Below are 18,531 nucleotides of genomic sequence, written 5' to 3'. Positions count from 1 at the left end.
GGATAGATTTCGGAGCTCTGAATTTTCCTTCTTACATCTTAAACGTCCCCCTTATTATTATTATTATTATTATTATTATTATATTATTATTATTATTGTTATTGTTATTATTATTATTATTAAGGTGGCCAGCTGGCAGAATCGTTAGCACACTGAACGAAATGCTTAGCGGTATTTCACCCGTCGCTACGTTTTGAGTTCAAAGTCCGCCGAGGTCAACTTCGCCATTCATCTTATTGGTGTCGATAAAATAGGTACCAGTCAGGTACTGGATTCGATGTAATCAACTTATCCCCTCCGAACATTGCTGCCCTTTTGGAAAAATTTGATCCAGCTATGTGGTAGACTGTCTTTCCAGGATATCGACAAGTTCTTGTGTTGATTGTGCCAATCTTCCAAGATCATCTTATTAATAAGTAGCTGGTCTTTACAACCATAGGACCACGTTTACATGCTTTTTGCCACTTTCTATTAAAATAACTATAAGTGTACTCAGTCAAAACAGATGTTAGTATTTTATATATTGTTGTTAAGCAGGTTATGGGTTTATAATTTTTTAGTTCATTTGTTTCTTCATTTTTTTGAAAGAAGGAATGTAACACCATTAACTAATCAAAAGGGAATCGTACTAGGTTGTTGTAAAACACTGTTGTAAATTTTGTTAGCTTCATGACTCTCTGGGGATTTCCATTTGCTTGATGTTCTGAGAGCAGATCTTACATCCTCTACCTTGATACCCTCCCACTTTTGCTCTTCTAAGTAGTCTAAGTATGTAGATATTCTATCAATCCAAGGGGCCTTATTGTGTGTTTTTTCTTCTACCCAAATTTTATTCCCAAATTCCAGCACTTCTTTTGATGGGACAGACTTTACTGTAACAGGTTTACAGGAAGATTCCTGTAAACATTTTTGGGTTATTTTTCAACATGTTGACTTTGAAGAATCTAACACACTTTTCATACCTTGCTATGCGGGCAGCTTTAGCACATACCTTTTGCTCGATAGCTTCTATGCTGGTATCGATGTCAAATATGGTTTTCATATTACACCTATTCTTTTATTTTCAAACTTTTGTTGGTTTGATATTCTTGTCAAACTCAAGGTTTTTTAAACATTCGATGTCAGAACTAAGTGGTTGAATTTGGTGCTGAATACGCTCTTGCCAAATATGCTTTTTGTGTAAATGCTGTTGTTTTCTAATCTTTTCACCATATAAAATCGTTGAGATCTTCGCAGATGCATAGTACAGGCGGTTGAGATCTGTAATATCAATATCATTAAATGAAATTATATCTTTAAATGCAAGCGGAATTTACCAATTACTTTCAGGTTTTGGTTAGAATTACGAATTTTTGGGAGAGTGTCACGCTCATTCATATTGATGTATTTAATTTTCAGTCATTCAATCATGATTTTATTTTTTAGATTATGTAGCTCAGTTGGGTCAATTTCTGTGTGATTTTCTTCATCTTTATGGCGTCTATGGCTGGTTCAGAGAGTATTTCACTTGGCTTATCAGTTACATTGACTCTTTTTATCATTACTGCATTTTCATCAGACCTGGGTTGGTCTGTAATCATTTCCTCAGTAGAATCTTCTTCAGCTGCAACTTCGTTTCTTTTATCACTTACTGATTGTTTAATTTGGTCAATCTCTAATTCAGTTAGTAATTTCTTTTTAATAATGTTTCAACGGACGTTGGCAACTTTGTTACTATGTAGGGTCTTACTTCAGGGTGCTTCTCTCTCTAGTTTATGTAGGTTTGTTCAGTATTACATTTATTTATGGTGAAATACGATAGAAGGCTTTAAGAACTTCTTTATTATCTCTCCTTGACCATTTTCATTCTTTTTCTTTTGGTTATTTGAAGACGGGTATAGATGGCCATCTGTTGGAATATTCCAGTTGTTGGGTCTTCCAGCTCTTTGTTTCAGGAAGATTTGAACCCTCAGCTGATTTTTCAAACCCAGTCTGGTTCTTCACTCTGGTACGCGACCCTTGTTGACCCAGGTGACGGCAGATTCGATTTGTACTTCGTTTTGTTATCAATGAGGCATGACGAGCTCATGTCCTCAAGGGACATGCTCAACGGGTTAAGGTCAAACAATTGACAAGTAAATCTGTGGTATTGAGCAAAATATTTGCTGTAGCTCATCTTAACAAAGCTCAATTTTGGTCTTATTCCTGGTAGGATTTATGTGGGTAGCGGTTTACTACCTGTAACCTTAGGCATTCACACGTTTTTGGCAGCCTTTCAAGTGTTTAGAACCTTCCTGATAATCCTTGACGTCACTAAGAGGTAAACTTTCTATACAAGCTCTATCGAGCATTCTACTTAAATTTCCTTAAGCTATTTGTCTATATCTTAGCTTACTGTTCTGAACACACCAATTATTACAGCCAGACCTTTACTGTTCTCATGCTCCAAATTCTTCCTTTATAGGATTCTATTTTCTTTGTTTTTCTTCCTGGAATCAAACGGGCATGGTGGGTCGATGTGTAAGCAACTTCGTTTTTCTTTATCTAAGAATATAAGTCTGATCTATTGTTTTCTAACTTCTTGTCTGCTTGAAGAAGAAAGTCCCACAATATCTTGTATTTCTCCGACTCCAGTACTCTTTCAACTCAATGATTGTACTATGTGTTTCCAGCTTCAAATTTCCATTTCTGGCTAAGTCACCAGTGTAAAACGTTTACAACCTGGTCATGCCTCCATTTCTTATATTCTTCCTGTCCTAAATTGGGGCATTCTACTACAATGTCTGTCACTGTCTCGTTTCAAGTTCCACACGCTCTACTTTCTCTGATACATACTCTCCATATTTATTTTTCTTCAAGTAGTCTTTTATCGATTGATCTTGGGCTGTATTTAGGCTCTCTGTTTCTTTTTCTTTTTTTTTAATTGCCTGTTTCTTAACCAAGCCCGGAATTTTGTTCCACCTACATTGGTGTCTCTCCAAAATTGGCCTGCAGAGGTTTCTCTTCGATCTGTCTGGTGTGCTCCCTTTGTATTTCATTCTTGTCCTTTGCCCCTATTACGTGTTTGATCACCTCTTTTTTCTTAACTGCCTTTAGTAGGTTTTCTGTGTTGTTCTGTAAATACTCTACTAGAATTTTTTTCTATCTGTACACATTCTTCTACAGCTTTTAAGATTCATCCGCCAGGTCTCTCCTCAAATATAGCCAGTTGAAATCAGCTTTCGGATGGTGGGCCCCATACTTCGTTAATAACTTCCTAATTTTTGTGTCAAGTTTCTTTACTTCGTTTCTGATCCAGTCTATAATTCCAACTCCGTATCTGGAATCAGCTCCTGGTGTTGGCCTCCCTCTATTTCCTCAAATAGACACCTTCTATTAGATTGGAACAGTCTATTCTGTTCGAAACCTTTGCATCTAGCATCATATTTTTTCAATTTGACCTTTAATGCTGTCACCTGTTTGTCAGTTCTTCATGTACTGTTTGTTTTCCCCTTTCTTCTAACTTGTACTGTCCATTCAATTTTCTGATTACAACCTTATTTTTGAGCTCTCTTCTTATTATTCTATTCAATTGCCTCAGTTCTTTCCGGGTCCTCTCCAACTTCATCCGTATTCTCTTCCTCCAGTTTGGTTCTTTATTTTTATTTTATAATATATCTTCAGTTTTTCGCTTGTAGCTTACTATGATGTTGTTATTATTGTTAATATTGTTATTATCATTACTACTATTATTATTAGTAGTAGTGGTGGTGGTGGTGGTGTTGGTGGTATGAAGAGAACAGCGCATGTCATCAAAGCTTAGTCACGGGCATAATAGCATTAGTTTTAATTAGATGTAATATACTAACCCTGTTTTCAACAATGAAGGCCCTATCATCACGAAATCCTTGGATTGTTACCATTGGATCAAATGCTTTCCTCTTGAAATCCATATTTAACAATGTATCTATGCACACGTATATTCCACTTCGTCCCACTCCATTACTGAAAGTAGTTTTAATTATAAGTTTATTACACATAAATTGTTTGAGAAACGCAAAAGTAGCATTTATCCAATAGTTAGAAAAACTTAACCATCTACGTAACATGAACTGCAAATATACCAATTGCGTTTGCCATAAAATAAACTGATTACAAAATAATCCAACTCCACATGCTATTTGCAGGGAAAATACACAAATACACACGAGCACACACATAAATACACATACACACACACACACACACACACACACACACATATATATATATATTATATATAATAAATCTCTGAGCAAGGTATACACAGTAGCTGCACGACATCGTGAAGCATATTTGCCACTTAAATGTCGCTAACCCTTAAGGATGAATGCCACTGTAGCTTGTAGCCCCAAGAAGACATCTCCTCCAGCTGGCTATTGACACACTTTCTGTGCCCTATCAGTATTTGCAAAGGGAAGTCATCCTTCCCATCTTCAACCTGATGTGATACACACGGACCCGGGTTTCTGAGCATTGACCCGTCATCAGCGTGTAACAATCACCGGTTGCCGTTGTGAAGTGCTTTCCCGATGCAAATACATATATCCTTTTTCCAGTGACGAAAAGTGACTGATCTCGATAAAGTGTAAACAAGCAATAATAAATCTCTGAGCGAGGTATACATAGTATAGATCCTGTCGTGGTCTACAGATCCTATCATTAGAAGTACAGGTGACTTGCTTCATCCTAAATACGCTAACCCATTGCATTTTGATAATAGTGACGTTATCACCCCTGTTTCCACCTGTGAGACTAATGATAGTATAGACCACAATATAACCTATAAGGGGGCACAGTCTGCTGCCTTTAGGAAAATGTACAATATCAGGTTACCTTTAAATTGTCCACTGAATGGCAGTTTCTTGCGTTGTGATGTGTGTAAATGTACGGTCACAACACCACACACGTACCAGAGCAGTAAGAGCTACAGTTGAGGTACTATTGATTTTAAGTAGTGCCACCTTGAATATTTGAGCTCCATCTCATATATAGCCACGGAACAATCTACATCCTTCACCACACGCATACCCTATAGCTTGTACTGGTTCATAATTTGTAGCGAAACCCTTACACTGCAAATTGTTCTAAGTTGAAATTCCACCGAGATCAATTTTGCCTTTCATCCTTTTGGGGTCGATAAATTAAGTACCAGTGAAACAGTGGGGCTGATGTAATCAACTAATCCCCTACCCCAAATTTCAGGCCTTGTTCCTATAGTAAAAAGGATTATTAGTATTACTACTATCATTTGTATTCGCGTTGTCCGAGCTTGCAGCATTTACTAACAATATGGCTTATACTTTCTCTCTTCTCAGAACACATCCTCCCCTGTGGTGAGTCAGTGCTCTTATCAATGTGATATTTGGAATAGTTTGTTCTGAGAGCTTGTTCTTGCGCGCTGCACACTAATGCCTCAGTGAACCCTTTTAAGTCTCCTTTCTGCACCCATTGCCAGGTTCTATTCCAATCAATCACATCTTTATTCTTCAAGAACTGACTGTGCATTTTCTTGTCTTGCCAAAACTTCTTCATCTGCTCTCTCTCTCTCTCTCTTCTCTCTCTCTCTCTCTCTCTCTCTCTCTCTCTCTCTCTCTCTCTCTCTCTCTCTCTCTTTTTGGTCTTTCTTAAATTGTGCTGGATCTACGGCTGCTTTCACTTTTAAGGATCCCTACATTTTCATTGCTTCAATCATTATTTCTTTACTCCCCTTGGTATACGAAGCCAGGCTATTCTCCTCTTCTTTTACACAGCCTTCACAACCCACTAATCCCCGTCCTCCTTTCCTCTTTACATACAACTTGACAAATCACTCCTGGGGTGCAGTTCCTTGATCATTATCATTAATTTACGTGTCCTACGGTCTATCTCTTGTAATTCATGTTTCTTCCAAGATATTATTTCTGCTCCATGTCTCATCAAAGCAACCGGCCAAGTGTTAATTGCTCTCATCTTATAGCGGCCATTTAGCTTCGACTGGATTACAAGCCGAGTTCTCCTCAAATACTCTTTCATGTACACTTCTTTCCTCTTGTGTTCATTCATCTTATCTCTTTCAATGATACCCAGGTACTTATATCCTTCCTCTCCGACTTCCTTTATAGTTTCACCACTTTCCAGTTTGATCCCATGGCTTTTACTGATTTTCCCCCATTTGAGAATCATTGCACCACATTTCTCATGCCAGTATCTTTATCATCATCATTTTTTTCTTCTTCTTTCAAATTTGCTTCCATTTCTTGCCAAGTGTCTTCCTGACTCCTAGGGCAAAGAAACTCATAGTATACATTGGTAGGCCATTAAACTAAACTCACTAGTTCGTTCATTTTTTTTTTTTATAGAAATAAAGTTAAATTAAAATACATTGGTAGTAATAGTTCTCACATCGACAATGCTCTTCTCAATACGTGTGATGTACCAGTTAAGACAATCTTTTGCACTGCTTGCAGGGATGGTAAGCCAGGGATCATTCTCATATAATTTTCGGTTCCCTTCTTGATCATCCCTAGTGCTCCTACAATCACTGGTATTGTAACCGCCTTGGGATGCCACATTTTCTCAATTTCAATGAGCAGGTCTTTATATTTTCTGAGCTTGTCAAACTCTTTCGCCGAGATATTATGATCACAGGGGATGCTCATGTCGATCAATAAGCAAACTTTATTGTTTTGATCTTTCACAACAATATCCGGTTTATTGGCTTTGATGGTTCGGTCTGTATGTACTGGGAAGTCCCACAGAATCGTTACATTTTCTCCTTCAGTTACAGCTTCAGGGTGGTGATTGTCGGCAGTTTTGATATTGTAATGCCGACTTATTAGCCAGTGTAGATATTGGCCAACTCTGTCATGTCTTAATTTATACTCCACTGGTGCTAAGACTTTACATCCAGAGATTAGGTGGTCCACTGTTTCAATCATGTCGTTGCAGAATCGGCATTTTGGGTCTGCTCCATTTTTCATCACATTGGCCTGGTAGTTCCAGGTTAATAGGCTTTGATCTTGAGCAGCCAGGATGAAACCTTCGCTCTCTGCTTTTAGCCCTGAGCTCCGTAGCCACTGATGGGTTTGCTTCTGGTCAACATCAGTTTGTTTGCTACGGGCCACATATTTGCCGTGCAGAGGTTTCTCCTCCCACCTATCAGTCAATTGCTCGTGCGCTTTTTTCGTTGCCATTATTTTCACCTTCTTTGCAACAATAGTTGCCATACTTCCCTCGGGTTGTTCAGTTTGGGTATCCTGCACGAGATCAATAGCAATTTTTTTGCTTTCCTTTATGATAGAATGAAGCTTCTTTCGTCTCTCGTGATTTTCCACGAGCTTTAGCATCCAGTCATTCGTTATTTCAAGATATTTGGCCAGTCTAATTGTGGTTGTTTTGTAACCTAGTTCAAATTGGATCAGGCCTCGACCTCCTTGGGCTCTGGGGAGGTAAAGGCGATCTACGTCTGCCTTTGGGTGGTGCATCCTATTACAACTCAGCAGCTTGCGTATTTTCCTATCTATATTCTTTACTTCACTCATATTCCAGTTCAACACATTGTAGCTATAAGTAACAACTGGAACTGCTAAGGAATTTATAGCTAACACCTTGTTATGTGCATTTAGTTCAGATTTGAGGACTGCACGAATTCTCCAATAACATTCCTTTCTGATCTTCTCTTTCATGCTTGCATGCTGAATACCAGAGCCTTCATTCATCCCTAAATATTTGTAGGTTTGTTCTTGCTCAAGCTCTCTTATGACTGTGTCAACATCTAACACGACTGAATTTGTGGTCTTCACTTTCCCTTTCTGGAAAGTGGCCTTGGCACACTTCTCAAGCCCAAACTCCATCCCGATGTCATCGCTGAATGCTTTCATAGTGCGCAAGTTCATTATCGTCTTTACCATAGAGTTTTAAGTCATCCATATAAAATAGATGGCTTATTTTTTTATTGGCAATTTTATACCCATACTCTGTTCTGTTTAATTCACTTGTAAGGGGTATTAGGGCTGTGCAGAATATTAGAGGTGAAAGTGAGTCACCTTGAAAAATTCCACAGTTGATGTTTATATTCTCTGAGGCAAGTATTCCATTAGAGTGGTATAGTTAGAGATTCGTATTCCACAACGACATATTGTGCTTCAGGAAGCTTGAAATCACAGGGGAAATTTTGAAGATGTCCAGCGATCTCAAGATCCATGGATGCAGTATACTGTCGAAGGCCTATTTATAGTCAATCCATGCGGAGCTGAGATTTCTGCGCTTGTTGTGACAATTCTCAAGGATCATACGATTAATTAGCAGTTGATTTTTGCATCCGTATGAGCCTCGGCGGCACCCTTTTTGTTCAATGGGGAAAATATCGTTCTTCTCCATAAATGCATATGTTTTCTCCACCAGGATAGATGTTAGGATTTTATACGTGGTGGATAGACAGGTTATAGGCCCATAGTTTTTTGGAAGGTTGGTTTCGTTATTCTTTGGGAGTAGGTAAGTAATACCACATGCTAACCATTCAGATGTTTTCTTTGGGTCTCTCATAATTCCATTGAGCAGCTGAACTAGCTTACCGTGTGCGCATGGGAGCGATGAGAGCCAGAAATTCAGCACCCTATCTTTACCGGGGGATTTCCGATTATGGGCCTTCGTGAGTGCCTTTCTTAGGTCTGCTATTGTGATGTCTTCCCATGCTTGTTGTAAATTTTGGTAGGATCCTTCTGTTTGTATAATCCAGTCTGCATTTATGTTGTACGACTTCTTGTCACTCCAAATCCTTTTCCAAAAGTTTTGAACTTCTTCCATGGGAGGGGGATCTTAACGGTTACTTTCTCCTTCCCTATTTCTCTGTAGAATTTTTTGGCATTGGATGTGAACAGCTTATTTTGCTTGTAAAACTTGTTTCTCTTCTCAAATCTTCGTATTCTTTGGGCTTTTGCTTGGACTTTTTGTTTCAGCATTTCTTTTATTGATATCAGTTCTTCTCTTGGTGAGGATCCAAATTTTCTCTTCATCTTTCTTCCTGTTCTGGATCTTACATCATTTCCACATATTAGTTCATTTAATATTGATGTTCGCCAGCCTCATCTAGCACCTGTGTCGGTGGCACATAAAAACACCATCCGAAGACCCGGCAAGACTAGTCAGGCCATAACCCATGGCCCCTACCTGGGACGTAGTCAGTCCACCTGTGCATACCTTCCTTCTTGTGACACTTGTGAAGACCTGTTGAGGCAAGTGAAAATCAAATCAAATCAAATCAAAACAAATCAAAATAGATGAACATCAATGGAATTTGTATCTTTGTGGTACCAGTGCCGGTGGCACGTGCACATAAGAAAACCATCCGAACGTGGCCGTAGCCAGTACCGCATCGACTGGCCTCCGTGCTGTGGGCACGTAACAAGCACCATCCGATCGTGGCCGTTTGCCAGCCTCATCTGGCACCTGTGTCGGTGGAACATAAAAACACCATCCGAGCGTGGCCGTCTGCCAGCCTCGTCTGGCACCTGTGTCGTGGCACATAAAAACACCATCCGAGCGTGGCCGTCTGCCAGCCTCGTCTGGCACCTGTGTCGGTGGCACATAAAAAACACCATCCGAGCGTGGCCGTCTGCCAGCCTCGTCTGGCACCTGTGTCGGTGGCACATAAAAAACACCATCCGAGCGTGGCCGTTTGTCAGCCTCGTCTGGCACCTGTGTCGGTGGCACATAAAATCACCCACTACACTCTCGGAGTGGTTGGCGTTAGGAAGGGCATCCAGCTGTAGAAACACTGCCAGATCTGATGGACTGTGCACTTTCGGGCTCCCCAGACCCCAGTTGAACCGTCAACCCATGCTAGCATGGAAAGCGGACGTTAAATGATGATGATGATGATGATGATGATTTCCCCTCTCATAAATTCAATCTCTTTTTCAATTTTACTTCTCCAGGTTTGATTTCTTCCCAGGTTTGGTTTTCTTTGTTTTTTCGGGGGCATACAGCTGGTTTCAATTGCCCTAGCAGAAGCGTAAATGATTTCATTTAACTCAGTAAAATCAGGTTTTAATTCTTGTATTATTTCATTTGTTACATAGTTGCCAATTTTGATTTTTTTTATTATTTTGGTTTGTATTTGAGAATTTATGAAGTGGTTCTCTATCATTCATACTTGTATGTCTTACAACTTCAAGCGTATTCAGGATTTTCTGCCTCATTTCTGCCATAGACTCTCTGTGTTTTTCAGCAAATGCGAGATCTTCAATTACTGTTGTTTTATCATTTTCCTGGCTATCTTTAACAGGTTCAATAGAATTTCTTGTATCTTCAGGCCTTTGCATACTTAGGTCAGATGGCAGTCTTTCAATTAAGCCTCGTGGCGGGCTATTCTGTTCATCTCATTCTTCATTTCCTTTGTGTCTTATATTTATGTCATTTTCCATTGCGTGCTTGATCGCGCTTCTTTCACTGTCTGTAAGTCTGTTATTTCTAAGGATATCCCTCCTCACATTTGCCAATTTGTTCTCGCCCAAATAGGGCCTACTGTCTTGATTCCGTGTTCTCCATATACTGTAAGAGTTTGCGGTGTGTCTCTCTTGAGATGACCTACCTAATGCATAGTAATAAGCGTATATTACTTCTTTATACTCTTCTCGGGTCCATTTGTTCCGCTTACATTTTTCTTTCTGTGGTGGTTGTGGTGGTGAACTTGGAGGGATCGAGTTGGGGAATTTCCTGTTCAAGTGACCATCCATGTCCGTATTCGGAGAAGAGTTTGTGCCAGTTGATGACTTTTCGATCCCAGGCTGGCTCTTCCCTGGGGGACACGCTTCCAGATTAACCATAGGACAAGCAATTTGGTATACTGATTTAGTTTTCCTTTTAGTTTCCAAAAACATTTTGGTGCTACGATAATGTTATCATTTTTGAGCTTTGAGTGGCTCGTGGGGAGACGGCCATCATTGCCGTTACAATTATAATCGTACCATTATAGCAGCCGTAGTCGGCTTATTATTGTTATTATCATCACCATTATTATCACCACTATTACTATCATTATCATCATCATCACCATCACCATCATCATCATCATCATCAATGATATTGTTTTATGTGTAGTCACAGCAGTATCTTATTATTGTTATTTTGGTTTTTATCATTATCACCATCACAGTACGTTGGCAGCGGGTTGAGTTGTGTGTCTGTCTGTCTTGTTGGCTGGCTGGGTGGTTGGCTGGCTGGCTGGCTGGTTGGCTGGCTGTCTTCAACGCCAGAATTCTTGCCTGGCAGATGATACATTCGTATTTGGTTAACATCTAAAGAGCGGAGGTGAGGTTTGTGTTGGCTGAACTCTGTGTGTGTGTGTGTGTTTGTGTACGTGTGTGTAGATAGATAGATTATCAGCACTATTACTATCTATTATTATTATTATTATTATTATTATTATTATTATTATTATCACTATTGTTGTTGTTGTTATTATTATTATTATTGTTGTTGTTGTTATTATTGTTATTGTTATTATTATTATTATTATTATTATTATTATTATTATTGAGTGAGAGAGCAACGCATGTCATTAAATTGCCTCTGGGGTACAAACATACGAAGCTCAGTATGCCCATTATGACTACCCGTCTAATAAGAATACATCAGGCACATGCACCACAACCACATGTGCGCGACATGGTGATCTCACAAGATAAACAGCATATGACCTTGCAGGTGGCGCCAAATTAGAATTTTCTCCAGGTCCAGTTACCCATCCCGCTCAAAAGTTCCCTGTAAAAGGTTTAAGGATAATGAACGAAATAATTATGTTTCCATAGCTGAATCATTGAAAGCTCCAAAGAATTCCTCTCAGCACATGGCTATGATGCTCCCCATCTACTGCTCGTCATCAATGATGCAGATATCGTCAGTAACTAACGGACATGTTCAACTGGTTAAGGTCAAGCAACTGACAAGCAAATCTGTTATTGAGCAGAATATTTACTGTAGCCCGTCTTTTGTACCAAAACAAAACATGTACATGACAGTACTTCCAATTAGTTACTATCAAACGACATGAGGGCCACTGCCTGGTACTGCATAAGAGCATTTATTATTATTATTATTATTATTGAGTGAGAGAACAGCGCATGCCATCAGTATGATACACTGGAGTATGAATATACGAAATCCAATACACCTATCATGACTACCTGTTGTAGTCATCAAGATAAACAATGCATGACCTTGGAGACTGGGCCCAGTTAAAATTTTCTTCAGGTCAAGTAGCCTATAGCACTCAAAAGGTCTCTGCACATGATCAGAGATGCTCATACTGTCAGCCACTAAGATACATGCTCAACCGGTGTTTTTGTTATATATGTGTCTGAATATTTTTTATTACGCCTACTATGCTCCTAGTATGATAGGAACTGTTTCTGTTTTTAAACTCCACATTCGAGTAACCTCTATTTCCAGGTCTTTGTATTTTGAAAGTTTCTCCGTTTCTCTTAGAGAAACATCGTCCTCTATTAGTGTTGAAACATCGATTAGAAAGCAGTTTTTCTTGATGATTTCTGACAAGTATATCTGGCCTATTGGCCTTAATTTCTCTATCTGTGTGTATTGGCATATCCCATTGTATGGTTGCTTTCTCATTTTCTGTGACCTTTTCTAGCATGTGCCCAAACCATTTTTTTTATGCTGTCATTCTATAATGTTGGCATCGCTTCCAGCATATATAGGTCCCAGCTCTGTGAATATATTCCTTCTTAGCCAGGACTGGGCAGCCAGAGACAACTTAATTTATTGTTTCTTGTCCATCTCCACATATTCTGCCATTACCTGTATTTCTTTTCATCACATGTTTTTGGTAATTTTTGGTGGGAAGGTTTTGGTCTGACGCTGTAATTAAAAATCCTTCAGTCTCTACTTTGAGTCCTGAGCTTCTCAGCTATTGTTGGAATTTTGATTTGTCTATTTATTTTCTGTTAGTTTAATCCAGTATTTGCTATGAAGGGGCTTTTTCTGCCATCGTTTAATCATGATCCGTTGCTGCTCCAGTTTTAGATTGGATTTCAGTTGTTTTACAGCGTTTGTTGTTTCTTCTTTTTCTTCATAGTTGTTAGCTACTATGATTTCTTTCTTGCATTTGTCAGCTTCCTTAAAGATTGAAAACAGTTCTTTTGTTTTGTTCGTTGTTTGTGAGTAGCTATTTGTATTAGTTTTCCTTGCTTGTGAAGTAGGTGTTTCTATAGTCTTATGGTGGTTATGTTGTAATAGTTTTATAGTTGTATAAGGCCTCTACCACCTTCCATACATTGTATGTATAAACTTTCTATGTCAGAAAGGTAGTGCATCCTAAATCCTGTCATTATTTTTCTTGCTTTCCTGTCTATTTTGATTAGTTCATTTAGAATCCAGTTAAGTATATTGTAGCTGTAACTTATAACTGGGATGGTTAGAGTGTTGATACCTATTATCTTGTTTATCGCAATGAGCTCCGTTTTCAGTATTAATCTAACTCGCCTATAGTATTCTGTTCTTATCTTCTCTTCATTTGTATTTGTTGTACTGTAACTAATTCATTGATCCTTAAGTATTTGTATGTCTGGCTTTGATCTAATTCTTTTATTTCATTTGCTTTATCTAGTATGATATTGCTACTCTTAACTAGCTTCCCTCTTTTCAAGGTTGCTTTGGAACATTTTTCGAAGCCAAATGTCATGTTTGTTTTTTTAGTAAATCCATGTACTGTCTGTAGTAATGTTTTCAGCTGTTGTTGGCCGGTGGTTATGTGCCATCCATATATTGTAGACAATGTGTCTGTAAGTGAGTGTTTGTAGATAACTGACTACTTTCTGTAAACCGATAATATTACTGCTCAGTTATACTGACCTGCTTTGCACAACAATTGGTAGTTTCTTATTGAAAATGTTTGTAACAGCATTTCGAAAATCTAGAATGTGTTCTGGATCAATAGGTACACCTCGTTCTGGCCATTTCAAGAAAGTGAAATGATTAATTTCCCAACCTTCAGTTTTCACCAGTTCTTTCTGCAATGTAAATGTAACTTTCCAAATTTCAGTAATTTTGATAAATATAGTTTACTTACATATTACTCAAACGTCCTCACTCACTCACTCTCTCTCACACACGCGCGCGCTCACATACACACATGCACACACGCTCAAACACGTTCACACACACACTCACTCTCTCTCTCTCTCTCTCTCTCTCTCTCTCTTTACTTCATTCTCTCAAACTCTTTCAATTGACTTCATTCACTCTTTAACCTTTTTCTATACCTAGTTTTCTTTCACTCTCTCTTCCTCTTTATTACTCTCTCTATCCTTGTTTCTCTCTTTCTCAGTCTCTCTCTCCCTTATTCATTCTTTTTCGCTCATTCTTTTTACCTCTTATTTAATTCTTTTGCTCTGCTTCTTCCATCCTTCCCCTTCTTTTTATTTTCCCTTATGCATTTTGGCACTAAGATTTCGTCAGGGTCTTTTTTCTAAATAATGCATGCTATATGATCTATAACATGCAGCATGTTAGAAGATAGAAAACATACATTCCAGAACCTAAGTAATGATACAAGAGCCATAAAGATGTAGAAAGCACTGCATGTTGCTGTAAAAATATAAAATGCTACATTTTACACAATACAGAAACACTATATTATTAACTTCAACTTTATGAGCAATAAAAGTTTGCATGTTACACAATATAGGAAAATTATGCATTATCGGACCTAAATAATTCTACACGAACTAGTCAATCAACTCTTACGAGTTATAATCTAAAGAAAATACATCTTACAAATCCTGCACCAACTCGTATGAATAGAAAAATATGTGTCTTTTCAAAGAATGTTTGGCTACAGTAGATGTTCAAATCCAGCTACTGTCGTTTGCTTTGCTTATACGTTCTATGTCAAGAGTATAATATATGCGAAATCATGCTTGGAATTTGAGTTAGAAATCATCCTTTCACCCCGTGTGTGCGTGTGTGTGTGTGTGTGTGTGTGTGTGTGTGTGTGCGTGTGTGTGTGTGGTGTGTGTGTGTGTGTGTGTGTGTGTGTGTGTGTGTGTGTGTGTGTGTGTTTGTGTGTGTGTGTGCATGCAGTTTTACACATTTGTAAAAATAACCTTGGAATATATTTTCTGCAATGTCCAAATCACTCCTTTTCTCTTTCTCTCTCTTATATTCCTCTCTCGATCTTTCTCTCTTTCCCTCTCTATTATTCTCCTCTGTTTCTTCTGTTCCTTTGCTCTCCACGACTCTTTTTCTTTCTCCTCCCACTACCACGTGACCATCTAAGCCTGCGTCATTTTGTTTTGCTTTGCTGGCGACCAGGTCGATCATGCTTCTTCATGTTTCTTCATCTTTTTCCTATAAGGTTTGATTATTTCATCGTTCGTACTGCCCTTCTCGTGTTCCAGTCCTTCAGGACATTTTCGTTTTCCTTTGCGTTACCTATATTCATCTGTCTGGTACCCGCACAGCTTTGTTTGTTTTTGTCATTGTCCTATACGTCAATTAGCTATTCTCAGTGGCTTTTGGCAACTGATGCTTCCAAGAAGATAACGGCACCAAACTATTATGATCTCTTGAACGTTGACTGGTAAGAAATTAGCTACGAATTTTCCGTGTGCTGTGGCTTTTTCAAATTTTCCGTTTGTTGTTTTTATTAAATCCTAGATAGATAGATAGATAGATAGATAGATAGAGAGAGAGAGAGAGATAGAAAGATAGATAGATAGATAGAGAGAGAGAGAGAGAGAGATAGATATAGAAAGATAGACAGACGGACGGATGGATGGATGCAAAATTTCACAGCTCTAGTATCGCTCCTTTATAGTCAGCCTATGAACTTTTCAGCCCACCCTCGCATATTCTATTTTGTATTGACTATCAGAAGTAAGGGTACTCGATACCATAGTTAAGATTATTATAATTAAGGTTATTTGGTACACAGGGTTTTCAAGCAAGTTACGATATACAGTCGCAACTGGATATCCGCAGTCGAAACTAAAACTGGTCATTTAAGAAATACTAAAACAAACGCCAAAGAATATATCGAGTAGTACCAATATAAATAAACATTATATCAACTTTCTAAATAAACCCCTTAACAAAACAGATTGCTTCCATAAAAATAGGCCACCTTCCAAAATTACTAATTATCCCCATAAAGCAATAAATAAATTGAGTTCAATGCTGTGGTATATTGTAATATTTGGTAGGTAAATAATTACATTCCCGCGAAATTTTTGGCGGCTGGATAGGTGTTTCCTCTCTAAACATTCCTCGTTTCTCTGTTCTTTCATCTTCTCTGAACATCTTTTTCACCACCACACTCTATTCTGCTTAAAACTTATAAATATATGTATGTATACATACATACATACATACGTACATACATACGTACGTACATACATATGTACGTACATACATACGTACATACATACATACATGGTGGCTGCCCCCTCGTTATCAAGTATGGCCATTGCACAAAGCTTAATCAATGTTGTTATTGTGCAATGCCTGTGCAAGAAGATTTTTTTTAAAGTGAGGAAAGGCTGTGCCCTGAGTCAATCCCACTCACTAAGCAACAGCAGCCATAATCCGAAAAGAAGAACAAGTCAACATCATCGGTAACCACTGAGCCGCAGGTTTTATGTCGGAGTTATCCCAGTTACCTGAGTTACCTTCTCCTAGAAGGATGCCCTAACAAAGGCTAGGAGTCCTTCACTCCCAATGGTTTAACCGCCCGATCGGGTATTCAGTCCGATTATTTCTATGTCCCCGCACATGATACAGCCTTAAGACATTTATTGGATGGCTGTTGACCCTCAAGAGTTCCTCCGCCCATTGACGGGTTTTGTTTTTCATCCTGCAGGGTGTCCAATAAACACCCTCCTCACCAAGCAAGCTTGGTGGGGTTGCCGGTTTAGTCGCCGACGACCCGACCATGCTACAGGTTGTACTGGGTTACATGTTACCAGTAGCATTCGAAAGTGACCTGACATACATACATACATATAAATATACACATTTTTGAGAAGATTAATCGAAAGTGTGCACACGCACTAGGAATAAAGCTTGTTTCAAAAAGGTAACATCCAGATAAAAGATTTTATAATTTTTTTTAAAAGTAATTTTCACAAAGACATTCAAATATACATACATACATACACACACACACACACATATATATATATATATCATCATCATCATCATCATCGGTTAACGTCCGTTCTCCATGCTAGCATGGGTTGGATGGTTCAACCTGGGATCTGGGAAGCCAGAAGGCTGCACCAGGCTCCAGTCTTATCTGGCAATGTTTCTACAGCTGGATGCCCTTCCTAACGCCAACCACTCCGTGAGTGTAGTTGGTGCTTTTTACATGCCACTGATGCTTCTTAGGTACAACATTTCTCTCAAGGTACTAACGCTCTGTCGAGTATGTACACTGACATTACACATCCATCGGAGCATACTGGCTTCATTTCTCACGAGCTTACGCATGTCCTCAGCAGTCACGGCCCATGTTTCACTGCCATGTAGCATGGCTGTTCGTACACATGCATCAACAGTCTGCCTTTTACTCTGAGCGAGAGGCCTTTAGTCACCAGCAGAGGTAAGAGCTCCCTAAACTTTGCCCAGGCTATCCTTATTCTAGCAGTTACGCTTTCAGCGCACCCACCCCACTACTGACTTGGTCACCTAGATAACCGAAGCTATCAACTACTTCTAGTTTCTCCCCCTAGAAAGTGACGGAAGTTGTTTTCTGCAGATTTTCGGAGGTTAAGTCTCCCGAGCATCTGCCACACAAAAACTATCTTCCCAGTTAGCCTACCTTTGACATTGCTGCACCTCTTATGTGTCCATAGCTTACACTGGGTACATCTTATATATATATAACATACATACACATATATATACATACCTATACATATACATATATATATATATATATATATATATATATATATATATACTACATAAATAATATCTTTATAAACAAACCCGAATGGCTTTGCGAGTTACGGAGAGAAAGCTACTATGGAAGGTTCATAGTATAATAACTGTATATAATATCATTTGTGTTGTATCAAGACAGATTCGAAGCTCTTTCGTTGGAACTTCTACCCCAACACAGGGTATTTTTGTTTGTATGTATGTATGTATGTATGTATGTATGTATGTATGAATGAATGAAAGTATAGAGTGGAGTGAAGGCTTTTGAAGAATTCAAGATGACCCATCCAAAACTTAAAAGAAATTTAAAGAAAAATGCTGCGATCAACGAGAAAATAAATTCGAACTACCTTTTTTGTGTGCACAATATGTGGAAGACCATTCCTTTCTTTTGCTGGGCTCAAGTCTCATTTACAGACCCTTGAAAAACAAACCTCCACCAATTACTCTATCAATCTGTCTGTGCATATGTCACACAGTCTGCAAATCTAACAGTGGCCTCAAAAGACATTTTAAGATCAGAACTTAACTGCAGGTCTTGATAGTCTAAAGCAGATATGTAATATATGTGGGTGTCTTTTTAAAATATTGACT

The sequence above is a fragment of the Octopus sinensis genome, linkage group LG14 (assembly GCF_006345805.1).
Source record: "Octopus sinensis linkage group LG14, ASM634580v1, whole genome shotgun sequence".
NCBI lineage: Eukaryota > Metazoa > Mollusca > Cephalopoda > Octopoda > Octopodidae > Octopus > Octopus sinensis.
The sequence above is the reverse complement of the archived record's forward strand: the minus strand, read 5'-3'. Positions refer to the sequence as shown.